The sequence below is a fragment of the Aythya fuligula genome, chromosome Z (genome assembly GCF_009819795.1).
Source record: "Aythya fuligula isolate bAytFul2 chromosome Z, bAytFul2.pri, whole genome shotgun sequence".
NCBI lineage: Eukaryota > Metazoa > Chordata > Aves > Anseriformes > Anatidae > Aythya > Aythya fuligula.
In genome coordinates, this window is record NC_045593.1 from 73,704,120 (window position 1) to 73,731,081 (window position 26,962).

The following is a 26,962-nucleotide window of genomic DNA, read 5'->3' on the forward strand; positions in this document are numbered from 1 at the left end:
AGAGGAGCAAATTTATTGTTCTTGGTTGTCCCTGGGAGGCAGAGTGGAAACCAACAAATTAGAATGGGAAGGGAGAAGGGGAGAAATATTCTCGTCTTGCCAAGGATATTGAAACAAGCTCTTTCTGCTCTGTACAGGGAGTCCCCTTACTCTGAGAGAAAACTTGCTCTTTCTTGTACCCAGAGAATCTCCTGTAACTCCAGTAATGTAAGGCCAATAAATCTTTGGTGTAACAAAGCCCATTCTCCTGACTCACTAGGAAGCAAAACAGGGAAGTCCTGCTGCCTCTTATTCTTAAATTTCATCCAGGGGAGCACGGGTATTTGTTCTGCAGAATGAGCAGCGTAAGGAGTGCTGCAATTCGAGGAGCAGTGCTGCTCTCAGCCCCTGCTTGACTGACTGACCAAAAGAGCATCTGGAAGCCACCCGCCCCGAGCCACAATGAGTGCATTGCTCCAGCCTTCCTGGGAATGTGCTGAAATAGGGGGGTATGTTGCTAGTTTGAAGATGAGGGATTTTGCTGTATCGCACTCCTTTCAAGTGCTAATGGGAGTCACATGCTGAACTACCTCAGCATGCAGACAGTGGTGCAGACCAGTTCATGCAAAGCCGCTTAACTCACGTTAGCCCTCCCCTGACACTGAGAACTTGATTTTGACCTCAATCATTAACTCGTCATTGCCTACAAGACTTGTGTATTTTGAGGCAGTAACTGATTTCTGGAGTTCACAGAAGATAGGCATGTTACTGTGCGAATAACTTTACGGAGGTTTTCTTGTTAGGCATTAGGTCTCCACAAAACATAATCCTTCACTTATTGCAGTAAATAAAAGTTTGGATGAATCACGCTGATGATGAGAACAGGTCACAGCTCAAAAGGCAAGAAAGAACAATAGGGTCCAAAAGAGTTTGGCTGAGAATATGTCCTTTAATGAAACAAATTCAAAAAATATCCTAGCAACATTCATGAAGATGCTGTAAATCATGGTATTCAGAAAGCTTCCTTAGCAAATTTTACAGATTGTTATTAAAAATGGAAAGACTATACATGATAACAGTCTTTTTATGAAGAGAATTTTTAAGCATTTTACCTCAGGACTTTTCACCCCCAGCTGCTTAGTGCTCCAGTCAGATTGTCAGCATGCCCGTTCACCTTCTGGGGAACATGCACAATGGACCTTTTGGAAGCTGGTGTCATCTACACTTGCAACCAGTTTCCCCTACCTGAAGGAGAAATAGTCACCCCTCCTTTACCTTGCCCTACTCTCTGAAATCAGCAGGTCATGGAATCTCAAACATGCAAGTCCTGGGAGCAGACACTCATTCAACCCACCAAATGGGGAAGCACTGTTGGTATGGTTAAAAACTAACTAACTAACTGACTAACTAACTTCACCTATTCACTGCATATGGGACCAGGTACCCCCCTGGTCAGGGTTGTGAGAACTGTCATTATTGCCTGTATTCACCCTCAGCTGGGAAGGACACAGGGTGAAGGATGCATTTCACTTGGGTCATCCAGCTGTCCATAAACCTTAAGAGTGCCTTCAGGAAGAAAAACTGGCTTCTGGCATACACATAGAGGAAGTCCTTCTTTCTTGTCCTTGCAATCTGCTATTTTCCTAAGGATTTCAAACACGGATTTTTGCTGTGTATCAGAAAGTAAGATACATTGCTAGGACAACAGATCTGTGACCACAAAGCTGAAATAGTACACAGAAGTTATTGACTGAAGAGGAGGTGGATTTCTGATCCTTTTGAGGGCATGAATCTTGCCCTGTTTCCATTCTTCCAGCTGAATGGAAAGAGGCACTGTGACACGTCTGTTTCCAGTGATTCAAGCATTACACCACCTGAGTCAGGATTCCTTTTTATTACCAATAGATTGTGTAAAACCCCTAGCTTCAGATGTTCTTCCTGACTAGAAAGAACTTGGTGGCCTTCAGCAGAAAGCAGTCAAAATGGGACATATTTTTAAAACTTCTTCTGAAAGCAGCTCAGGAATGGGGCCACAGCACATGCCATCTAGAGGTAAGGCTCTCAGTATATAATGTTGAGCAGCCTAGCACCTCGGTCTACTTCATCCTACTCAACCTTAACAATTCAAAATATTAACAAGAATTTTTGCTTAGAAGAGAAAAAAAAAAAAAAAAAAAAAAAAAAAAAAAAAAAAAGTTTGATGTATCTGTGTGGGCTGAGATGCTAAAGACCAAACTTCAGGTCAAGCATTTTAATAATCTTTTATTTATAATTCTACTTTTCTATGGGGTAAATGCTTTTGTAGTTCTCTTAAACCTTCACAGGGCTTACAGAGCTACCCTCAATGAGAAGAAAATATCTTAGTTTTTAGCTTTTATGCACAGCTGGAGAGATGGAGACTAATTTTTGCCTCAGGGTCTTCTATGAACAGGTTTTCAGGACAGTTTGAATAGATCAGCCTCAGGCAGTAGTTTTACAATTTTGCTGTTGCTTCTCATGGTGGCATCCATTTAATGACATATTTGAACAGTGTATGTTCTTCTTCAATACCTTATACCGTCAAACAATCCAAAATTTCACATTTTTAAAATTACCGTTATTCAATTGATTTAAGCCCAAACACACAACTGCAGATCAATTTCCTAATTCTGATTGGGGGAAAAATAATAATAAAGTGCCTATTTTAATCACTCATTGTTGAATTTCCAGTTGTTAATTAGGTCCCCAAACTAGTGGGTGTCTTTCTCTATTCTGCTGTGTTGAACAGTAGGAGTAGGCAAAACCATACAGCACAGCCTGTTTCTAATTACACTCTCATATTTCCTCTTAATGAACAAAAAATCTCCACTCCGTGCATTGCCTGTTAACCCCTGGAAAGGTCAGTGCCTTGCTCCTGTAATGCAGCACACGTTTTCCCCTTCCATTTAATACAGTTATTGCTTTCTGGAAGTGAGGATGTTTCTTGCCCAGGCTTGTGCAGAGTTAGGCTGGCCCTTTTCATTCACTGTATGTATCTGAAAACTCACTTAGTCTGCCCTCCAGTACAATACCCGTCACAGATGTTCCCTTGCCTACTCATCCTTTGTGTACACAATTGGTGACTGATAAAGCATGTTTGTCAAAAAAAATAAGTATAATAATAATAAAATCTACATACCCTTGGCTTGAAGATCTTATACTATGGTACAGCAAGGCCTTGGATTCAGGTATTTCTGGTCCTGTCCAACCTGACATCCATTACTTTCATCAGCAAAACTGTAGGAACCTTCAACCAATGTTCTTCTGCCTTACCAAGCAGTAAAGGTGGGCTTTTTTTTGCTCCTTTCTGTCATGGAGGGAAAAAAATATATATATTATGTCAGGAAATTATTCCCAATTAACAAGCTTCTAATTACTTATTCCAGTGTTGAGAAATAAAATTAAACAAACTCTTAGAGAGACATTTCAGTTTTGCTCCTGACACATCTCCTCCCTTGGTGCGGCATGGGGTTGCACAGGCACTGGGGCAGGTGTGTTGGGATTCCTTGGCTTTGGTCTTCTCATTCCTTACTCCACAGTTCCAGCATGGGCTCTTCTCCAGTCCCCCTCGGAGTTCTGTGTTGCCCTGTGTCTCCTTCCTGCCTCTGCTGGGGCAACTCTCCGCTCTGCTTTGCCTGGGAACTGAAAACCTGCCTGCTCCTGAAACCAAACCTAAACATCAAAAAGTGATGTGGCCTCACACCCGTTTCATGGCACAACTCAAAAGCCTGAACTGGAGCTATTTCTGGTTTCTCTCGGGGCTGAGGAGGTCACAGGCTGACAATGTCTCCAATGAATTACCATAGAAATTACCAAAACTTCCTCTGTGCTTTGGACACCTTCTTCCTACTAACATAACGGAGAACTGGACATCCAGATGTCTTCTAAAACCACAGTCCAAGCCAGCAAACTTCTGGCAGCTGCTCAGTAAAGCAAAAGTGGCATCAGGGAAGGTGGGATCATCTCTTAAAAATATAGGGCCAGACTTTTTTCAGGCTTAAAATGTCTTTAGTCGATGAAGTCAAGGGGTCTGTTCCCCTAACCTACTGGCATTAAACAAGTACTTTATACTTGCTTTTCATCATTGCCCTTACTCTGCCTGCCCTACAAAGGCGACACAAAGGAATGACAGGAACATTTGCAAACAAACGCTGCAAATATTATGTGTGGGTTTGTAAACACAAGCAGTGATTCAGCCCTAAATGACCAGATTGCAGCAGGCACTCAGGCCTTCAATTATTAACTAAAAAGGCTGGTCTGGCCCAAAGTCTTCCCTCTGCGATGGGTGAGGCAGAGAGGGGGCATTTCACTGAGTGTGCAGGGTTGGGCTGGTGGGAAGGCAGAGTGGTGGCCCTCATCTCTCACCATCAGCAGGCAGAGCAGATGTAAGGGTGCAATGTGTGTTTCTGGGTTACATGGGCTTTGCTCCCAGGGTGGTGGGAAAAGACTTGAGATGTCCCCACCACAGTGGCTCTCCTCACTCTCCCTTAGGAGGGAGCTGGATCCAAACCCACATGTCCTTTCCATCTGAGGTGCCCCAGAGTGTCCTAGCCCGCTGTTCCAGAAAGACCTCCATGTGTGCACCCTCTGCTTCTGTGCCACATCTCAGATACCCCATAGTATCCAGGTAGAATGAGATGGTGGGGTGAATCCCATTTTACAGCTTGGTTTTGAGGCTGGAGGTCAGCAGTACTGCAGCCCCTGCCTTCAGCATCCCTGAGAAGCAACTCTGAAGTGTAGGAAAAGCAAACCACATAGAGGGCTGCTGGCTCTGCTGTCACTGCTGTCACCTGGTGTCACTGCCTCTCCCATCCCAGCCTGCTTTTTACTCCTGTGCTCATGCACCAAACAGGGAGCTGAGGAGAGCAGACACCAAAAGATCCCTCAGCCACCTTCTTTCTCACTGTGATACTGCCCCAAAAAGCTGCATCAGAACTAGTCCCTGAAAGCCTCAGTGGGAATTAGGAAAAAGGGGGGCACAGGTGGCTCTTGGGAACAGAAAAAAAGCAGAGACTGGGTCTTCTGAGCTGTCTGCATCCACACTGCTCTACACAGAAAGACATCTTTCCCTCTTTCTTCCCGTGTATTTTTTTTTTTTCATTTCATTTTACTATAATTTTAGCTTGCTTGATAACTACAACCTTCAAAGTGCTGACATGGGAGTAAAAGAAAAAGAAATGAGACAGCTGGCTTTACCGGTGGCAGTAGGAATTGCAGCCTCTCCAGCGTCCCAAAAGCTCCTGTCCATAAGGTCTATTCAGACATGGGGCCCACAGGTGAGCTGCAGAGGACAGAGATAATGCTTCAGACCTAACTACAGGAGTCCTGTCTGTGAGAGCAGGTGGCTTCAGAGCTGTGATGAGCTGCATCTAGTGTAGAGTTGAGTGTTGGAGCTGCGAGTGAGTTTACAGTGGAGGTTTAAGCCAGAAAAAAAGGAATGTGCCTGTGGTAACACACCCAAGTAGTGAGCTCCTAGACTGGTCATTAATTAAATCCTGGAGACTGGGTAAATTACTGTAATAGGAATGTTATTTAATGAAGGGGGTGTGTGCTCTAGGGGAAGAGTGTGTCTCCCAGAACCTGACATCATTCCTGCATTTTCATGTATCTGGAAGGAATTTCTCCCTATACGTACACCCATTATTATTTTTTTTTTTTTTGTCCTCGATATTCATCACCGGGTAACCCCCTTGACTGTAACAGAGAGTCACCTGGAATGAATTTGCCCATGCCTTGGAAGAATATATTGTGCGTGGGTCCTGCATACATTATTTAAATGGCAGTACTAAGAAAACAGAATGAAATGTGTTCATCAGCCTGACTGCCAGAGGTGTTGCACACCTGCAGGTCCCATTTAAGCTCAGTGGAAAGTGGAGGCTGAGGCATCTCCTCTTTTGCGTTCTGAGGACTGAATAATTTATCGGGAGGTTATTGAAGGTTTTTAATGGTGCAGTCAAGTCATTATAAGCAAAAAGCTACAAAATCAAATTCAGAACAATGAAAGCATCAGTTCATTAATGGAACAGTTCCAGCCATCTGGCATTCATATGTTCTGTGCTGGGGCTGCTATTGCACAGACATAAATGACCCAATCTTACCTTCAAGCAAGAACTTTCATTAACTGAATATATCCAAATTCTTTACAGTTCAGCTAATATTACAGATTCTGTCCTTGTCCTGTGGTCCTGTGTTTTTGTTTGTTTGTTTGCTGTGTTTTGTTTTTTGTGTGTTTTTTGTTTTTTTTTTTTTGTGTGTGGTTTTTTTTTTTTTTTTTTTTTTTTTTTTAGGGGGGGGGGAGGCGGGAAGGGGAAGTGATCTTATTTATTCATTCATTTATTTTGTTCAGCTACTGCTTCAATCCTAAGCCACATCTCCTTTGGGAATGTGTGTTCCCAATCTCCCTGTCGGCACAGCATCTTTTGGAAAACTTTTAGTGGTTCTTGGTGCCAAAGCTCTGGAAGAAAGAGAAGAGGCAAACTGTATTTCAAGTGAAAATAATAGCACTGATTATAAATACCGTCGCTCCAAATGAAAGCAATTCTAATGTAGGACTGATTTTCTCATTTGTCATTATTTAACTTTTTCAAATGAAACCTTCAGCAGCTCTTCAGAGATCTGACATTTAAGCAGACCAAACTGATGCACAAGGTTATATACAGTACAGAGACATCCATCAGACTATTCCAAGCATTTTTTATTAACCCACTGTTTTATTAGGAGTACAGTGTTCAGCTTACTAGCAGCAAAATATCATTCAGTTCCTGGTGAAAGGGCACAGGGGGATAAATCACGCATTCTGGATGCTGCCTGTGTTAGCTAAGGATGTCCATGAGGAAAAACTCTCCATCATCTGCATCTCACAGCTGCAGACAAAGAAGCGGCTGCAGTAGGGGTGTCAAAGCAGTGCAACCCTCTGGATCCTGCTGCACTTGCTAAAGCTAAAGTTCTTGGCTGTCTCCTTGCATCCTCACAAAAAAAGACAATTTCAGTCCTTCCATGGCAGACCGGGGCCCTGTGCTTGACCAAGAGACAAATTGAAAGCAACAGTCACCTTACAGCTGCCCCGAAACCCAACATTCCTAGTAAAATTAACAAAATGTTAATAGGGTTTCAGTGTCCTGGCAGCTACATGGGCTATTCGGCATCTTGTATAAATGCACATCCTCCCCAAAACAGGGGCAGTGACAACAGGCTGGTTACACCTGCAGCCAAGAAGGGCAGATGCCACATTGGGCTCTTCAGCAATGGCAGCCACCTTGGCCCCAACAAAGCCAGCATCCCACACTCCACACAGCCACTGGATCTTGCGCACTCCAGTACTTGATGCCATGTGGCTCAAAAGATTATTAGCTGCAATGCTAAGGATTATGGTCCTATGCAAGTTACCATCGGATTATTTGGTAACATGTTGAGCTTCTTTACATATCTGACAATAACTTTCTCAAAGCGTCTTACAAACCCCAGCGCAATCATCTGTATTGGGTTTATGTGGCAAGGTTTTGGTAGCATGGGGCTGCAGGGGTGGCCTCTGTGAGCAGTGCCCAGCAGCTGCCCCATGTCAGAGCAGAGCCAGCTCCAGCTGCTCCAAAAGGGACCCACCACTGGCCAGAGCTGAGCCATGAATGACGTTGGATGGACCTCTGGGAGAGCACAGTTAAGGGGGGGAAAGAAGTTCTGGGCAACAGCAGCTGGGAGAGAGGGGTGAGAGCCAGCCCTGCAGCCCCCACGGGCAGTGCAGCAGGAGGGCAGGAGGTGCTGCAGGCAGGCAGCAGCAGTTCCCCTGAGGGCTGTGCAGGGAGAGGCCCCTGGTGGAGCAGGCTGTCCCCCTGCACCCATGGGTCCCACATGGAGCAGATCTCCACGCTGCAGCCCCCCCATGGGTGGAGGAGCCCCCAGTGGAGCAGGTGGATGTGGCCTGGAGGAGGCTGCGGCCCATGGAGAGCCCCCGCAGGAGCAGGCCCCAGGCCGGAGCTGCAGCCCGTGGAGAGGAGCCCACGCAGGAGCAGGGGGTCTGGGGGGAGCTGTCACCCACCCATGGGGGACCCGTGCTGGAACAGTTTGCTCCTGGGGGATGGATGGACCCCGTGGGACGGAGCCGTGTGGGAGCAGGTCCTGAAGAGCTGCTGCCTGTGGGTAGCCCCCACAGGCTCAGTTCAGACAGATGCTGCTCTGCTGTCTGGCACAAGGCTGCTCCAAACATCCTGACGTGGCCCAAATCTTGTCATGGAGATGGTACAGCACGACCATCCAGGATGGGCATGGGCTGAAAGTATTTTCTCAAAGGAAAGGCCGGACTTCCAAGCATGGTAGAGTCATATTAGCCTTCCAGTAACCAGCTATGGTGCAGGAGAACCAGGACGAGCTCTAGGCTGAGCAGCATGAGCCAGTGAGAGAGAGAATTTGTGTGGAAAAAGTAGCTCTTTGACTTGAGAGCTCTCCAGGTTTCAGAGTCCATGGCTCATAGGATGCTGCACGCAACATCCCTAAGTACATAGCAGGAGGCTGGATGAGATTGAACCAGGGCAGAACTACAATGACACAAAGATTCTGCAGCTTTGGGGATAGTGCTGTTTGTTTTCTGCATGACTTTTAATCCATCTGAAGGTGCTCAGGAGAGCAGCACACCTTCCAGCTGTGGGATAATGTTATTTGTTCAAACTTCTCTGCACCCTGCTCCAAACAGATATGTTTGAACAATGTTAGCACTGGGGTTCTGGTATTACAGATATAACCAATAAGTAAAACTTCAAACTCTAGAGAGAACTTTCTTCTGCCTGCATTGCTGTCGCTGCTCTTCATAACATAACACATGCTTCAGCAATGCACTATGGACTGCAGTATTTTCGGAAACTGGAACATTTTTAAAAGCTGCTTACTTATAAGACCATTTCATCTGATCAATAGAAAGTCTATGTTGAAAATATTTTTCAAGTTCTCCAGTCATTCCTACCTCAGAGACAGCGATGTTTACCATTTTTTTATTCACTAAGATACTAATTGCCTTCTCATCTAATACTTCCTTCAAAACACCCACTGCGCTAAAAGATACAACACATTCCCAATCTGAAATGAAATATCTGTCATTAAAAGAACTCCGCAGTACACTGCACAGAGAAGTGCCAGAGTGAAGAGACATCTTAACTGTAAATTCCCTGAATTTTTATTTTTTAATTAAAAACACGAGAGGTACTTTCCAGGCCCAGACTGAAGAGGAATGAGATGTCTAACTTTTCTGGAACTGCATGAGTAATCTTGCAGACACTCAGCTCAAACTGTATGAACACTGAGAATTAAATGTAAATATATCAATGTGTGTACATGCTAAGCATATTTATGATTTGAATCGATTCACAAAACCAAGCACATGGAACTTATGTGGTTTGTTCTGGAAACAGACGCTTTTTCCAGACTGAAGGATGTGAAAACTACTTCCCTATCTAATGTGATTCAGTACATCTGTATGTGATTACAGAAACACGTTACAGACTGCAGAGCAGCATAGCCAAGTCTCATAGAAGTTACATTCATTAAACTCTGCTGGACCATGTGATCTTCCCTGGACCTTCAATATTTGCCTGTTTCTAAGCTTACTGAAGTTCCCCTATATTTTCTAGTCAGAGAAAGAATGGAGGACTGAGATTTAATTAATCATGTTAGCCCTTCAAAAATAACAAGTCACTGTTTCAGGGATGTCTGAAGCTACTAACAGAAATCAAAGGAACTGCAGAGCTATTTCTGCTTAAAGTATATAATTTCACCACTTCTATGGATTAAAAAATGATTTTTTTTCTTATTATTTTTTTAAATGTATGTCATCATTTTGCCATCACATAATTCCATCTCATGCATAGAGCAGCATTTTCCTACAAGCACAGCAAAGACTGCTGTTTTCCTTCAGGCATCAGTAACTCGAGTCACTGCCGAGAAGGTCTTGACTACCAAAGCCATACTGTAACCATCCTAGGTGAGACACTCTTTTTATGGAGTTAAGTGCTGGCAATTCCCAATTCACAGATGCAGTAGCTCTTCCTACAAAATGCCTTCCTACCTGCACCATCCCAGCGAAACATGCTCCTGCATGCTCAGGGTGGTAGGTCTCACCACTGACATGAGAGCCCTATCAGGTTATTCCTTGCTTGAAGCTTTGATAATTTGCATTAATCTTGGTTGTTGTAGGGGCATCGGGGCAACCGAATGAGCACAGGACAGGAACTGTGGACATGTGCAGGCAGTTCCTGTCCCAAAAAGCCAAGGAAAATCCTTTCTCCAATGAAGCTACTTATGGAAAGCATATTGCTACAGAACTGGAGGAATCACTTTTACTCTCTGAAGATCCGCTTTTCAAACAGTAGGTCATGCAGATGACTCCAATTCTGCCCTAAGGGCAGGACACCTGTCTGATTTAGCTGTATGTTTTAAGTGTGCAGTTGTTCAGACTGGATGCAGCCTGTGCATAGACAGGAAGCTAACAAGAACTGTCCTGGTTCTTAGTGTATGGGTGCTAAACCAGGTATTACGGCTTGTGACAGAACATCCATCATGGCCTCATCTGCAATCATTCAATAACTTGCTTTGAGCACAGAAGAAACCAAACATTTTGCCAAGTCAATGGCTTGCTGAATACTTTACAAGTCCTTTGAGCATGTTGAATACCAATCTCTGTGCTAAAGCACAGTGCTGAGCACAGAATAAAGTCCAGGATTTTGTGGGGCGTAAACATCTGTCTTCGTGAAACACACACGCATACACAGACATACCCATTGTTGATGCACAAAAATGCATTCAACTCTTTCCTAAAGGGAAAGAGCTCCCAGCCAGCCATGACAACAAGAAATCTGGTCATGCTGACACCCAATACCTGTCAGTGACTGCTGAGGCCAGTGTCATCACTGTGTTGATGATGCACAAACAAAGATCTGCCTTCAGGATAGCTACCTCTGCTGGTTTCTGGTTCCTTGAGAAACAGAAGAAAAGAGTGCTTTAAATGGGCTTGGTCTTTTCTTTCATTATAGGCTTTTGTACTGCTGCAGGCACTGCCGCCGTGTTTAGCTGTAAGTAATCTCTCCAAAAATCTCTCTACAAGCATGTAGAAACACCTAGCCATGTCAGCCACTAGGCACTGAAACTTTGCACCAGATGCGTGCACATGCAGAAGCGGCCTCTAGATGCTACTGCAATCCAACTAAATCGGATGTCGCCGGACAACAAAACTCGCGGCGAAAAAAAAAAAAAAAAGAAAAAAAAAAAAAGTCATTTGAACCTGTTTTTCTATAATGAAATAACTCCTCTAAGCCTGGACAAAGCACCCGCTGTGCAACCCTGCCCCCTCCCAGCTGCTGGCGTTTGGTGAACCTACGGACCGATCCCTGCAAACTCCTGCCGCCGACATCTCCCGGAGGTCCGGGCGCTTTCGCAGAGGCAGCAACTCTGTCGCTCCAGCTGCGTACCGCTTCAAAGTTGCTTTTTCCCCGAAAAAAGAAAAAAAAAAAAAAAAAAAAAAAAAAAAAAAAAAGATTGCAGTCGGTCCTCTCCTTCCCCGGCACCGTGCGGGGACCGGCGGGGGGCTGCGGGGGCGCACCTGGCCCCCGCCCGGCGAGGCGGGCGGAGCGGGGGAGGAGGGAGCCCGTCCCGTCCCTCCCCGTCCCTCCTCCTCCTCCTCTCCTCCTCCTCCTCCTCCTCGCCTCCTCCTCCTCCTCCTCCTCCTCCCTCCCTGCGCGCCGGCGGCGGCGGCGGAGCCGCGCTCCCTCCATCCGCGCCCGCGGAGCCCCGCGCAGCCCCCGCAGGTAAGCGCCCCCCGGACCCTGGAGGGATGCCCGGCTCGCCTCTCCCCCGGGTCTCCGAGCCCGCTGTTGCCCCTTTTCCCTGCCGGGTTCCCGGTTTCTGAAAGTGGTTTTGAAGTCCCGTGGGTGTGCGGTGATGCCCGGTGCGGTGCGAGGAGGAGGAGGAGGAGGAGGTGCGCCAGTGGGGAGTGGGCTTCAAGGGCTGTCCGTACTGGGTCGGACCGCTGCTTCTGCCGGGCTAGCGCCTGCGAGGTTGGCCTGGAGTAAGGAATGGACACTTGTTTGATTAAGGGTCGCTAACAGTGCTGCTATTGTTCGATGACTTAGAGCCTGTCCACATTTTCTTCTTATTTTATTTTATTCTTTTTTTTTTTTTTTTTTTTTTTTTCCCGTGAAGCCGCTTTGGGTTTAGTTATACCAAGTTGAGGCAGTGGAAAGAGTCCCAGCGTTAAAAAAAAAAAAAAAAAAAAAAAAAAAATGGTTGCCACCTTTCTCTCCTGACTTCTTCACTTCGGACGATGAGCCCGCTGAAGTCAGGCAGAAGCTGCACTCCTGTGTCCGTGGTGCTGGCAAAGGTGCGGGATGGGCAGGGGATGAATGACAAGCACAAGGGTAGGGAGTAGAGGAGAAAGGCTGGGAGGGTGGAGAGCGGGAGGGAAGCTTTAGGACAAAAGCCGTTAGCAAACTAAAGTGAGAAGAGGGAGGTGGAACCAGAGGGACCAGCTTTGTTCCTCTCGCTCTTTTCTGCATGTTCTTTTCAGATAGCTCCGCAGTGGGAAAACCTGAAAAACCTTCTTCCTGTGAAAGTGCATGAAAAGTCTTCTGTACAGCTCTTTAGCAGAAAAAAAAAAATGTTGGAATATGTAAACATTTTTTGTCTCGTGAAGCTCTCGTTGAAACAAGCTCACACCTCTCTGATTTCTCTTGCAGCTGAGTGTCCATGAATAAATTAGAAGCTGCTCTAATCCTCACTTTCTCCTTGTTTTTTTTTTTTTTTGTTTGTTTGTTTGTTTTGGAAAATCCGAGGCAAACTAACTTGCAAGAGCCTCTATAGTCATCCTGCACTCCCAAAGGGTCAGGGAAGTGGGGTGGCTGCAGCCGCTGGCTCTAACAAACTTTTGCTCCTGTATCTTTTCAAAGAAAGGCTCTTGCATGCTAGGTCCAGTTTGGTGCGCCGTACCATTTGGTCTGAAATGAGTCACCCTCAGGTCTGAGACTCATGTTTCAATTTGGCAGCCAGGACTGCGTGCCATGCAGCCTCGTTACTCCTGTGTTAGGATGGGTATAGTGTAGTATTAAAACAATATGTTCTGGCAATTCCAGCCATGGGCTGAAGCAGCACTGTCTGCATAGGCGTAACTGAACTTCTCTCCTGCAGCTTGCCAATACTGGCTCTAGGCATGTTGTGCATTTCTCCTTAAATGATACACGCTCTGACTTAGAAAAAAATTTTTGATACACCTCTCTTTTGTTGTTGCTTTTATTAATTATTAACTACTAAAAATCAGGTGTTGCCCTTCTCCAGAATAGTTTGACATTGTCCCATCCTATGCAATTGTACATACACTGTGGTTGTTCTGTCTGCAAATTAGTTTCAGCTGCAAATAACTGAGGAAATGTTATTTAGGAATACTGGGAAGCTGTTCTGTGCTCGGCGTGGTGCTGCTCTTATCACTCCCTATTGCAGGTTGCACTGGTTAGACCCTTGGCTGCCGCAGTAAACCTTGTTCTGGGAAGTTATCTGTAATTGTGCTGGATGGAGTGGGAAAAATACTGACTGGTGTCTGCTTTCTTTCCCTCTCTTCAAAACAAATATTGAGGATGGAATGATTAAACAGCTTTTGAGACAAAACACGTGTGCAGTGCGAAACTAGACTGTGTACCCAGCTTTAATATGTGAACCTAGCGTGTGAGTAACAGGCCATCCTGTCGCTGTGAGCAAGGACACTTAAGGCCACATGGCTTTCAACAGTAGCTCTGGAAGAATGTGTTCTTACCTAAAATACAATTTCTTCACTACAAAGAAATGGGATGAAGTAAAAAATAGTCTTTAAGTTGGTCCCCTGGTAAGAGTCACAGTGAAACTATGTGGGGAGCCCAGGGGTGTTGAAGGAAGCGTTTTGCCCTGTAGCTGAAGCTTAGGTAGAAGTTATATAGGGTTAGCTTTTACATCTCTATGACAGGCCATTAATAATGCTTGAATGAATAATTAATGGTTTCTCTGTAGCCTCTCCGTTCTAACCTTGCCTTGTCCAGCATTCAAGGGTTTAAACTGAATGGTGAGAATTCCTGCCAACTATCTTTTGTCACAGGGGGACCACCACCATCCTACCTTTGGGTATACAGCAGCTTTGATTGTTGGCTCCTAGAGGTAAGCAGCCTCCGTCGGGTATCTGAAGAGCTGGCTTTGAGCACCTCTAGGTGGTGACCTGCCAACACTCACTGAACACTAGCACAGTGTCATTGCTGTGTGGATGGCTGCTTTATTGTATGGCCTCAGGTGAAAGCAGGCTCTGCCAAAATCCTGAGGTAGTTCTGTTGCTGGATGAGGAACTCTTTGTAATTGCTTTTCACGGTATTGGTGATGGTCCAAGGACACCCAGAACTGGGGAGTGGGAACAGGGGGTACTGTCAGACTGTTTTCCTTATCATTTCCAAAAACAATTTGAAATTTGATATATTCATGGGAGATCTCCCTCCCCCACAGAAAATAAATAAATAAATAAATAAATAGATAAATAAAAGGTGTGTGCAATTTAAGGGACACTTACAGTTAGTTTATATCCATCTAGATGAATGACTTCTAACTACAAACAGTGCTAGCAAAAAGAAGCTGTTTTACTGGAAGGAGGATAGAACAAACAATATTTGATCCATGCAGCATCTTTAGTTATTTGTGATTTAGTTATTTGTATGTAATCTGTTATTTCACTGAGTCTTCCTTCACAGTGGGTTATATTCATTTTTCCTTTTTTTTTTTTTTTTTTTTGGCATTTTACTAGTAGAAAAAGAAAAGGAAATGAACAGACTGACTTCAAAAAGTAAACAGAGCGGTTGAAAAAAGACAAAACAAAATTGCGGGAGTTATCAAAAGGCAGCTGTAACAGATGAAAAAAAACTATTTGCACTCTTTTTTTTAATCTCCTTTCCTTTAAGTTTGCTTCCCCTTCAGGTGAGGTACCCATTTGGGTTCTTACAGTTTAATGATAATATGAGGTGAGAACACTGCCCACTGCTCTCCAGAAAAACCTAATCATGAGTGACTCACGGTGGTGATGGCTTGAAATGGTAGTGATTATACATGCGTAATTTTGCTTTTCCAGGTGATACTGCAGAAAGGTGACATGTCTCAGTGGTGCCCCTTTTGGACTGAACTTAAACATTTCTCTTTTTGTCTGCTTTTTCATAGTAAACTTCATCAATGACCCATTGATGTCAATGATGAATCTGTGTCAAGATTGAACGGCTTTGGATCTGACCCAAGGCTAATGTGTCACTCTGACAGAACTATGAAATTATTCCCAGGGCAGAGGAAAGCTCTGTCCAGGGAAGAAGAGATGCTCTTCTGTTTAGATTTCAGGGGACTTGAATTTTGGTTTTCTTCATTTGTCTTCCAAGCTCAATTGATCTAAAGCAAGTCGTAGCTACATTCCTGCTCTTTCACTGCTGTTCTGAAGGAAATTGAACATCTGAAGCAAGTCTGCTGCCTTATTTTGATTTTCAATAAGCTAGAGGAGAATTCTGAGAATGGTCTGTCAATGTATATCAAGACCTTATTGCTTTCACCCAATGCTGTTTTTTGACGTCCTGTCACTCTTCCCAAGCAGATGAGAAGCATACCTGGTTTGCAAAACCTCGGTCATTGCTTGGCTGAAAGGTTGCACTCTAGGATTAAATTGTTTCTTCATTTTTAATATCTGGTGCCTCTGATTCTTGAAATAGTATTCGTTTGTTCAATGTTTAGTGCTGGTAAGGAAAAGAGCCCATTTAGTGTCAGTTCAGGTAGAAAACACATGGACTCATCCCACACGGCCCCACTCCATGATCATTGCATTTCTCCAACAAGCCCTTGAAACAGACCTTTTGAGGTGGTTCAGGCTCTGCATTTCTGTGTGGGGGAACAATAGCCATGCTTGGAGCAGTGCAAAGTCTTCAGCTTTTCCTGACAGGCACAGCCTGGAGTGGTTTGTTAAACACATTTTTCTGAGTCCTGCCTTCATGTCCGACTGGATCGAGCTCCTTCTTGACCCAGATAACGTCGGCAATTACGTGAGCTCACATAAACGGGAGAGTGCCGGCGCCTTTACCCCAGGGTACAGAAGAATTTATTCATAAAACGAACATTGTTCATCACATCACATGTGGTGTTTTCGCCACAGGTACCACTTGTGAGAACTGCGCCGCATTTTTGTGCCGACTGGATTATTTTTGTTTAAAGTTACTTTAACTCAAGAGGCGTTGGAACTGCTTATTTTCTTTGGCTTCTGCGTGGCATACCCCAGATAACATTTGGAGGTGCTTTCACCTTCTATTTAAGAATACAAAGGTGCCAAGTATGCGAGTCTAATATTGTCTTTCTGCATCTGCTTCTGTGAATAACAGGCAAACCTCTCCAGAATTCATTTTTCTAAACTGTTGGAAAAAAGTGATGATGAGCTGGGTGTCTGCATATGATGAAGTTCACCTCTGTGCAATACACCAGTGTGAGGCCTGCACACCATTTCACCTTTTCCTCAGGAATTTACATGCTGCAGTGACCCTCTGAGTAGGGTGAATTTCACAGGCACTCTCTAGACAGTGCACTGTTTCTTTGCCAGTTAGAAAATGTATTGCATACTGTACTGCTTGCAGGAGCAAGCAAAAAAGCGTTGGATTGACATCAAAGGCAAAATCTTTCTGTACAAAATGCTGGAGATTTTTAGAGTGGTAAAAGTCTGGCAAAGGAAATGCATACTGTTTTTCATTGTAAGCCCCTCTCCCTCCCTCCTCCCCCTCTTTTTAGGGAGTGTGTGTCAAATACGAAATGGTGCCAGCACATTATTTATGGGAGCAGTTTGCAGAGACTTTTCTTAGAAGTTATTTAGCCATTTGGGGATGATTGTTTTCAGCCTGGATGGAAAAATGTATGTACAACTAGGGCAGTATCCTCTTTTTTCCCTCTTTTTCTTTGTCATGAAGAAGCTAGCTGCAGCTTTGTTTAAAATAAATAAATAAATAAATAAAAAGTAGTGAAACTTGTGCCTTCCTTTGAAGGTGAGTGATTATTTAGGGCTGCTGAGCTTAACATGAACTCCAGCAAAAACTTACAGGTATCTGAGCAGTCAAGGAAGTGCTGTACAGGTCACATCCATTTTTTACATGGTTGGTTACGCTTTGGACTGGCATTTGCAGGAAAGGAGAAGGACTGCTAACCTCTCAGGAGTAATATCTACTTGTAATACCTTACAAGTGTGCTGAGTGTCATTTGTCTGTTGTAATGCGGTATTGGTAAAGGATCCATAGCCAATGGATTTCACTGAATGTTCAGTGGTGAGTAGTGCAATCTGTTTTCAGCCTGGGGGTTGGACCTACAAGATGGTGTCCTGAAGCCTCTGGGCTGCTGCTGGTGGTTGCAGGAGAGAGTGAATGCAGCTGCAGTGAGTGCTTTCATCAACATTACAGCTAGTAGAAGGAAATTGTGTGCACGAGATGCCTGTTTGTGTAGCTACTGTTCCCATGCATACCGTGACAGGTATGTTTCCAGCAATTCCCTGGAGAGACTGGGTCTGTAGCTTTACAAGGTATGTACAGTGGTGAGGTGAGCTGCAGTGAAAAGGCGTTGCTTTGATGTGGTAATGAAGCTGTAATGTAGGATGTAGAGGGACAATTTGACTACATTGCCCCAGGTTATGCTTTAGGATTAAACATTTTAGTACATATCTGCAGTTGCCTCATAGCTTTAAACATATAAAACTAATTGTTGAAGCACAAAATCATTCAGGAAATTGCCAGAGGAGTGTACAACAAACCAGAAGAGGTTCAGACAGAAGACAATAAGCCTGTAAGTCCCAAAGGAAAGCATTGCACAGTAAATTCCATACTAATACCTCATGGTACGTGAATATTGCACTTGGAAGAAGGTATCTTTGCAAATGTGTACACAGCTCTGCTGACAAGTCAGGCTGATGGGTTTTTGGCAAATTACTGGTACAAGACGATATCTTGAAAGTTCTCTGGGTCACATCGAGAATACCCCGGGCATTCCCATCTTGTCAGGAGGAACCAGACCCGGGTACAGGAGCACCTTGTCCTCTGTGCCAGTGACACCTGGGACCTACTGGGAGTCACATTTAAAGACGTGTGTACCATCAACATCATTTAGATTCAGTCAAGAAGGGAAGTCTTAGCTTTCAGTAAGTGATTCTTGGGACATTCAGCTATTTCTGTCCATGTGTCGAGTTCAGGATGGTGTTATAATATGGTTTGAAAAATTCCCCCTCTTGTAGACACAAGGCCAGTACTCCAACACAGTCTGTGCTTCCTGTGCCTTGTCCAGGAAGCTGGATTTGCTTATCATTTTGCTCAGATGTTGCAGCATGGTAACTAAATGATAGTCAATGTTTGGAGAAGTATACAGTATTCAAGGAATACCATTGTAAATGTGATATGTTGTACTTAAAGGACACATCCATAACTGTCTATGGGGCTCAGTGGTCTCTGTTTTTGCTTGCAGTCCCTCCCAAAATGCTGCAGCACCTGCACTGAGCACAGTATCTGTGATTTGAGAGCTGTCCCTATGTGGCTAGCTACAGGTCAAGTTCATTTTGCTCCTCTTTGGATGGAACTCATAAAAACTGCACCTGAGAACAGAGTGTATCCCCTTACAGCAAGTATGCAAACTGGAGATGGCTTTTCCAAATCAATGTTTGCTGTCCTCAAGTTCCTTATTTACAGCCGTTGCAGCATCCAATTTCACATGCCCCATGCAACTGAGACTGCAAGGTGACTGAAACTGCAGGATATTGCTGTGATCAAAGCAATTCAGGTAATTAGTGAATAGGCTTAAAACAGGTCCGTAGAAACTTTGCATTTTTGCAAACAGCTGATAGGAATAGCACAGCTCGTTGCCTGATTCTCCAACAAATGCAGTGTGTTTCTGTTCCTTGCTTAAGCTTCACAAGCAAAAGCATCCTAAGAGGCTCAGCCTAGAGAAAAACATGCAGGGAGAGCTGTGCAAGCTGATGACAACCTGATGACAGGAGGGAACCACGTGATTGTTGAACACACAGAAATGCCTTAAAACTAAGACGCCTCGACAAACATTTCTGCTGTGGCTCTGCAGTTTGCATCCTCAGTGTCTCCTTCATGTAGTTCCTTATGAGCAGAAACTACGTTGTCCAGATTTTTGTGACAAACTTCAGATCGAGAGACTTGGTTAACTTCTATCTATTTATTTTTTTCTGAGTGCTCCACAAGGACTGCACAAAGGGGCTCTCAGCATGATCATTTTGGGAAAGCAGTTGCTTTTTGGCACCACAGCATCTGCACTTTAGCATCGGCAGGCATGTGGGAAGGGAGGGAGAGAAAATACCATCCTCCCTCGGATCTGCCAAGACAGGCCATGTGTCTCAGTCAGCAGCGGGCCCCGGCATGATGCTGCTGTGCCTCTGGCTCCCACAGCTCTGCCAGAAGCAATCCCTGCCCCGTATCCCCCTCTGTCATTTCTGCTTGAGGTTTGATCTGTATTCCCCCTCTGCAACTGTGCAGAAGGGACTCTCACTGGTGTGAGCTGCATCTCCACTAGAGGGGGGTGCCAATATAGTTATACCAGGAAACTTTGAGGATTTGGTGAGTTACACTGCCTAATGCATCCCGACAGGCGTGGCTGGTTGTCTGCTGGGGTGAGTGGAGCATCCTTGGAGGCAGAGCTACAGCGGGACCCAGCAGTGGGTCCCAGCAGTGCAGCATCATCCACAGGGGCTGGCCGAGCAACAAGCACTGGGTTTCTCCAAAACGGTGTTGATTCAGCTAGAGCGCTGTGTGCATGTTTGCAAAAGTTTGGCCAACCTCGAGGATGCTGCTGAGCCCTGGGAGAGATGGATCGTCATCAGTGGGCTCGGTCCTTCAGCTTTGCTCTCGGGGATGAGCTGGGTGCCCCTCTGGAATGCCCAAGAAGTCTGGTGGAGGGGTGGACAGCAGCATGCTCCCCTCATGTGGCCCGAATCCCTTCGACTCCTTAGTTTAGGTGTACGACCACAAAAAGAGTTGTAATGGTTCCTCAGTAGTGCTTCTGCTATCTGTCATAACAAGGCTTTGGAGTATGTGTGTGTGTGTGCGCTCAGGTGTTTGTGCCTGTGGTAAAGTAAGGTCCAAGGAAAACATTTGAGGCAAACTACTTAATTCTATTTTTGTTTGTTTGTTTGTTTGTTTAATGTTTTTTTCTTTTTTTTTCTCTTTTTTTTTAATATATAATAATCAATTTTTCTACAGTTGCATTTTTTTAATCAAACTACTTTTTCCCTTTCTTTGCTCTTTAAAACTTGTGCAAAGCAGTGCATCTGACAAGAAGTAAGAGAGAGACTGGCTAGTGCTCGGACACAAACTTTTCCCTCATTGTATAAATGTTGAAAGTACTTATTTTTATTTATTTTTTTTTGTTTTCACATCAATTGCATTCTGCCTTCTGGCTTTTTTTTTTTTTTTTCCTCCTGAATTCCTGGTATCTCCCAGACACACTGCCTGAAATATGTCGTTCCTGCTGGACGGTACATATGCAGAGGACCTAGTCAGAGAAGCTGAGTAATCATTGAAGTATGGTGTGAATTTACAACAACCTACTTAATTCACGTGACCTCTTGTATGCCCTGAAAGCCCCGTCTGCTAAACACAACTCAGAGTTAATCCAAGCCAACTCTTAAAGGGAATTAGTCAAGCTGCGTGCTAATCCCCTGTGTTTACCTGCATATTCAGATATGCAGCAGCCTGAGCTGTATCAAACCTAACCTGATAATTGAGAGGGGAAGGGTTGGAGGGGAATGTGATGAAATTTTGGTGTTTTCTCCATCGTTTCGGGGCATGTTTCAGAAGTGATTTGTATTTATAAATCTTGAATTTGTGGAATGATCAGAATGAGCTACCTGAGGCCAAAACCCCATACTTTGCTGCAGCTCTCTAGTGAATACCTCTGGAGGTGCTGCTCCCAGGATGTTGTGGGGGTATATGGCTTCCTGATCATCCCTAAATGTTGTTCCTCAAAAGCTGCAGCTGGTAGAGGCAGGGCAGTGTAGATGGAGACGCATATAGTGTGGACCAGGGGGTTAAAAGAAGTCCTTTTGATCCCCACCCAGAAATTAGCATCCAACCCCAGTTTTACATCATGGGCTCACAAACTCCACGTGTATTGTTGTGAGCACACTTGCATGGTGGGCAAGAAGTAATTACCTTTCATTTGTCAACATTAGGATTTTTGTTGTCTTGAGCTACTGGGTTCATTGTCCCTCCATTGTGGTGAGATCAAAGGTAAGATCTTATTTCTGGGTCACTGCTGTCCATCAGATAAGTTTGTTTGTGGCCTTGGGAAAAAGCAATGACGTGAGAACAGGGAATTTAAACCCTGCCATTAAGATAATTCTTCCTCGTTGTCAATTCTAAGTTCTTTCAGACTTCGTTTGGCTTAGCTATGCAAAATGCAGTGCAGCAGAAATTACCAGGATAACGGCCAATTGAACTGATGCAGATGTTACAGAAATATTTCTGAATCAGCTTGAGTGTTAATTCTAGTTTGTTCTGAGAGATTGATAAACAGTTACTGCGTTGGTGCTGGCCTGAACCACATTAAGCTGATGCCTTGCAGTCTTTTGTGTAGTTTTCTGTGGGGGTTGGGGGGCATATTTCTGCTTCAGATAAACTTAATTAAACTCCTGTTTGCACACCATTGGTCAGGGTCCATGCAGATCTATATTAAGATGGTACGTTTTGTAATTTGAGGTTTGGGGTTTGGCATGCTTAATTGCGGACTTCCTTGGCTTCAGCATTTCCAGATTATTGTATTTCGTGGTGGTTCATTTTGTCTGAAGAATGAACATGTGTTTTGTGTGTGTGTGTGGAGGGGGTGTATTTGCTTTAACTTCGGTCCCCCTCAGAGCTGTTTAGAGAATTGTGACATTCTGTTATCATCCAGATGTTTTTTATCCAGTGAAAAGGATAATGCCTGAACGTCTAAATACAAACTCGTTTCAGAAGAATGCCAGACTACTACTACTTCTTTATGTTTTAAACAAGAAGTGGATCATGTCAGGTAGGGTTAGCAGATGGAGTCTATGTTGCTGATCCATGGAAGTGTTGAATTGTATTACTTTGCTTTTTATTTTTTGAAAGACATAGTAGAACTCTGTAAGTTATTATGAAGAACATTTCTTGCTGCTTTTCCTGCTGAGGACGCATCTTCGTATTTTAAATGGTGATTTATACCTTGATACGAGGATTTAGCCTACTGTTGTCTTATTGATTACGAAGAAAAGTAATGAGGAGAGTTCTCTTAGTTAACTCTTAGTTAAATTCTCTCCACTACCTGTGAGAGGCCATGCCTCCCCTCTTGGCTCTGTGTTGTGAAAGCTGCTGCTTTCAATCCTGGCATTCAGAATGGCTTCAGTGAGCATCTCCTTGCTTGGGTTTTGTCATTGTTTATAATGGAGGAGGACAAAAGTATGCACTGCATTTCCTTTTTGCATGCCCCCACCCCAGTGATGCTGGTGACAGTTAATGATGCATCCTAAAGGATGAGCTATCCATGGTGACTTTGAACTTTTCTCCCCGTTGGTTAAACTCTTCAAATTTCAAGTCTGCCTGTAGGAATAAACCATTTTGAAAGAGTTTCAGAAATTGTTTTGAAATAGCTTATTTTAGAAGCATTCGGTACTTCAGAAGTCATTATGATGAAAGTGCAGATTATGAAAACATTGTCATATGACGGCAGTTTCCTTGTGGTTGTGCTCTGAGAGACCATCCACATTGAAGTTACTTGTTTACATAAGCCTGAGCACATTGGTGTTACTTTCCAGCAGTCAGTGTCTACGCATATTTTTCTCTTCTTTTCTGGTGATTCTTTTATAAAGTTTATTTTAGAGTAATGGAATGATGTTGAAATTCATTGATGGCATGAGTTATTACTCTGGCGTTTTCCTAGTCTACATTGTCTGTACTTGAAAGAAGGAAATCAGAAGTTCACTTTCAGGGATATCTTATTATTCCAACATTCACTGATTCAAAGAAAAAAAAAAAAAAAGGAAAGAGAAAATGAACAATAGAGCAGCTGCTGCCTACAATTGTTTATTGCAGCTGATGCTGTGGTTAGTACAGATACTTTAAAGAATTAAATTAAATTTTTTTTTTAGTTCGTTTGTTGCTTTTTCTGTTTGCTTGTTCATTTTATCTTATGCCAAACTGATCATTTTGGTGAAGAAGCTCCTAATATAACTGAAGAAACACATACATGCCAGCCAGCATCCCTGTGGTGGTAGATGCCCACTCACCCCCTCAGCTGAGAGCAGGAGGAGGCTCTGCAGCTTTGCTGAGTGGCAAAGTAAAAAGCATCTCTAAGCAGTCTTTAATGTGCAAGAATTAATGAAGGTTGTTAGGAGAAGCTATACTGCTGATAGGTAATGACTGAAATAAGTCTAGATGTTCTGACTGGTGATGGGAAGGCAGCCTATCAGAGGTTGACATGTTGGTGTAAAAGGTGGAAATTCAGGAAAATGAGAAAACTGAGGAAGCCACGCAGAATTTCTTAGATCTTTCAGACAGAGCTCAGAAGAAGCTTTTCAGAGAAGTAGGAAGCTTCAAGAAAAGATGAAGTATAATTATGGAGAAATTACAAGAATATGCTGTCCAACAGATGTTTGTAGAACAGAAATAGCATAAAAATAAGCAGGAAAAAAAAAAAGCTGAGCAAGTGAGGGAATGGAAATTGAATAGTGCAAACTGACCTTGGTCTGGGAAGTACACAAAAGACTTTTAAGAGGGACACCTAAACAAACCAAACAGAAGTTTTGTCTGATGGCAGATAAGATTCTAGAGAGCTCAATATGTAGCAGAGTGAGAAAAGGTGTCTTGTGTTCAGTGGGGGAAGAGAAGGTTATGGACAGCATGGTGGTGGCACTTTTAGCAAAAATGTTAAGATACGACGAGTGCCTCCTGAGTTCTTTGAAGCTCATCTGAGCAGTATGAAGAGAAACTTGGAGTGCTGCTGCATGCCTTGTGGATTAGCCTCCAGCTAGGTGGAATTCACTCTGTACCATAACTGACAAGATTTAGGGAGAGTGCATTTATGATTTCACGTTACAAAACCAAATACTGTGGATTTGTTCTTTCAAAATGTGTTATTCAAAATGTGTTATCTACTTATTAGTAAAACATAGCATTTGCTTTTTAATTTTAGAAGTCAAAATAGTAAAGATGCACGTCCCCTAAAATATCCTGAGGCAAAGGAGTTAATTGTTTTGGACACAGAAAACTAGAAACACTCTTTTTTTTTCTTTTTTTTTTTTAATTTTTTTCTTTTTTTTTTTACTTTTTTTTTTTTTTTTTAAATCAGATACAGCAATGTTTAGTTTCTTGCCTTCATGATAGGATGCTTATGTGCCTTAGAAAAGACCTTTTAAGTGACCCTCTTGCTACCACTGACACAGAGGAGGGAAGATGCGTTTTTTTTTTCCCTTCAGGATGTTCTTGGGCATTTCAATTAATCTGAAAACAAATGTCACAATTGGCTAAATAAGCACCCGTTCTGCTTCCACCAACACTGTAGTGACGTCTCCCAGCCATCTCCTCAAATACCTTTTGCCGTGAGTAACCAGCAAGAGGAAGTTGTGTAGGTATGTGTAGCAGAGCAAGGGGGGTCAGGGCTCTCTGACTTCAGCAGGGATGGACCTGTAGCAGATGCTTGGGGAAGTGGGAGTCCTCCTGCCTTCCTTGCCTGTCATTAGGGTCATCCACAAAACACATGAGAATTTCATGGGCACAGGATCAGGCTCTTGGTTTGCCAGGATAAACGAACAGACAACAACAAAAAACAAGAAGACAAAACAAAACAAACAAAGACTGAAACAATTCCAAGAAAAAGGAGTAGCTTGCAATCTTAGGAATATTCATCTTACTAAAGAGACTTTGTGGTGGCCACAGAAGGACATCTATAGGATGTTTCTGGGGATCAGCATTACAGTAGCTAAAGGAGAAAGGCACAAATGCACAGGTTAATTGCAGATGTTTGAGCTGTCTGCCCTTTGGTGAAACCCAGTGCATAGCTGTGGTCAGCCTGCTTTTGTCATCTTCAAAAGGGCAATGAGGCATGGTGAAAGGCAAGCCAGGCTGGCTTATGGAAATGATTTCCCTGCAAGCTGAATGCTTCAGGATAGTGTATGGTCTACTAAAATTTTTGCACTGCAAGTTTGTGGATAGAGATTTTTTCTTTTATATATATTCAAATTGATCTTCCACTATTTTTTTTTTTTTATTATTATTATTTTTTTTTGGATGGGTAGAGGCTCTGCTGTTGCCCTGCTGGGATGACTGGGCAGGTTTTTCTCCTGCCCAATGTAATGTAAGCAGATGGTTTCTTGGAGGGAGTGACTCTGCATAGCACTACTCTCTTACTGTTGTAAATAAGCAAAGTGTGTGGTAAAGGAGTAACGTGATGGATTTCCTCCATAATGGTGCACTGTTGAGGTAGGTGCAGTTCCACTCTCTGCAGAGTTCATAAGGCTGCTTGGCGAGGAGGCTCCACCTGACACGTTTCTGCATTCCCTGCTGAGCTCTTTGCTGGCTGCAGTCTGTCACGGAAAGATTTAGCAGCAGTCTTGCAGTACTCAAGAATTACTAATTCTTGAGGCCAGAACAATGATCTCTTCCTGATTAGCTACAGAGCCCCTATTCAGAGAAGTATGGCTGATGTCATTTTTTCGAAGCACAGGCTGAGCTGCCAGTGCAGATGACATCGTTTTGAGGTTCTCTGTTGATCATTGTGTTGTGGAAGGCTCCTACCCAATGTGAGTGCAAATTTTATCATGTGCTGAAATAATTTTCTTTTTAGCCTTGGATTACTGCTGAAAACCTCACCTTTCTTCCCTGTCTAAGGAAGGCTAAGATTTGTATTGTGCTCCTGAACATGAAAGACTGAGGCAATGGAAAACATCAGCCTTTTCTAGCTGCAGGAAGCTGCAAAGTCCCCTGGAGCACCTTATTAAAAACCTTGGAGGTGTACAGGTGTGAATTGGCTGAAAGCAAAAGACAGAGTAGAAAAGGTGAGTTCCTCTTTATGTTTTAGTGATACCCTCTTGGATTTCTGCATTTTTATTTGGACTTACTAAGTTAGCTCTCTAAGTTAGCTGAAATTTTTTGGTAGATGCTTTTCAGATGGATGGGCAAGTTGACATTAAATTTCCCAAGGAGTTTTTTATTGTTATTTTGGTTTACGTGGAAGCTAAATGCTCCAGACAGAGATGCTGTTCTCGGTCAAGCAATCTGTGGGGTGGCGTACTGGTAAACAAGCATCATGCTGTTGATGCTGCTGGTGGCTAAGATGTGGTCATGCATGTATTATGCAAAAAGTATGCATCATGCAATCAAAGCCGACATCATGCAAACACAGAAACAGATGTATTGGTAATGTTGGACCACAGCAATAATAAAATCCCTGATACTGTGAGTATTTTGTAACGCTGAATCTCTTCCAAGACAATTGTTCAGGACTTTTTCATCCTGAAGACGGAGCAGCAGCAGTGTAAACAGTATCTGCTTTGACATGTTCAGGGGCTGGGTTAGGTCTGGGCTTGTGAAAGTTTTTGTCCTTCTGCTTTTCTTGCTGCCGATGTCACAAGTGCTCAGATCGTAACAGCCTGAGATGAGCCAGAAAGCAGATGATGTGCACGGGATAAAAGCAGGATGTTTCTGAGCAGCTGGAGCAGGGGATCTCCACTCTCGTGACCTGACCTTGGGGTGCTGCTGCTCCTCAGCGGGCCAGAGCATGCCAGTGGTGAGGCAGCAGGTAGCAGGCACGTGCTGCCCAGAGGTCTTGCCGGAGGCTCCTGCTGTCCCTCCGTGCTTCTGCAGAAGGCCGTGTTAGCCTGCCCTGCTGCTGGCTCTGTCACAAGCTCTCACTGGACGTCCTGTGCACGCTGGAGCTCTGGTAGTGCTTCTACAGCTCTGTGCCT

General features: G+C 43.9%; 1 protein-coding gene across 2 annotated transcripts in view; it reads left to right on the forward strand.

The window, feature by feature from the left end:
• Positions 1–11,720: 11,720 nt before the first annotated feature.
• The window catches only part of LPAR1 (lysophosphatidic acid receptor 1), a 68,037-nt gene continuing 52,795 nt past the window's right edge, over positions 11,721–26,962 (forward strand). The window contains exon 1 of one of the 2 annotated variants that reach the window (XM_032205714.1): positions 11,721–11,780. The gene's annotated coding sequence lies outside the window, so the exon portion shown is untranslated. Of the gene's footprint in view, positions 11,781–25,897; positions 26,054–26,962 lie in introns of those variants that run through there. The other variant, XM_032205716.1, reaches the window with a different exon arrangement.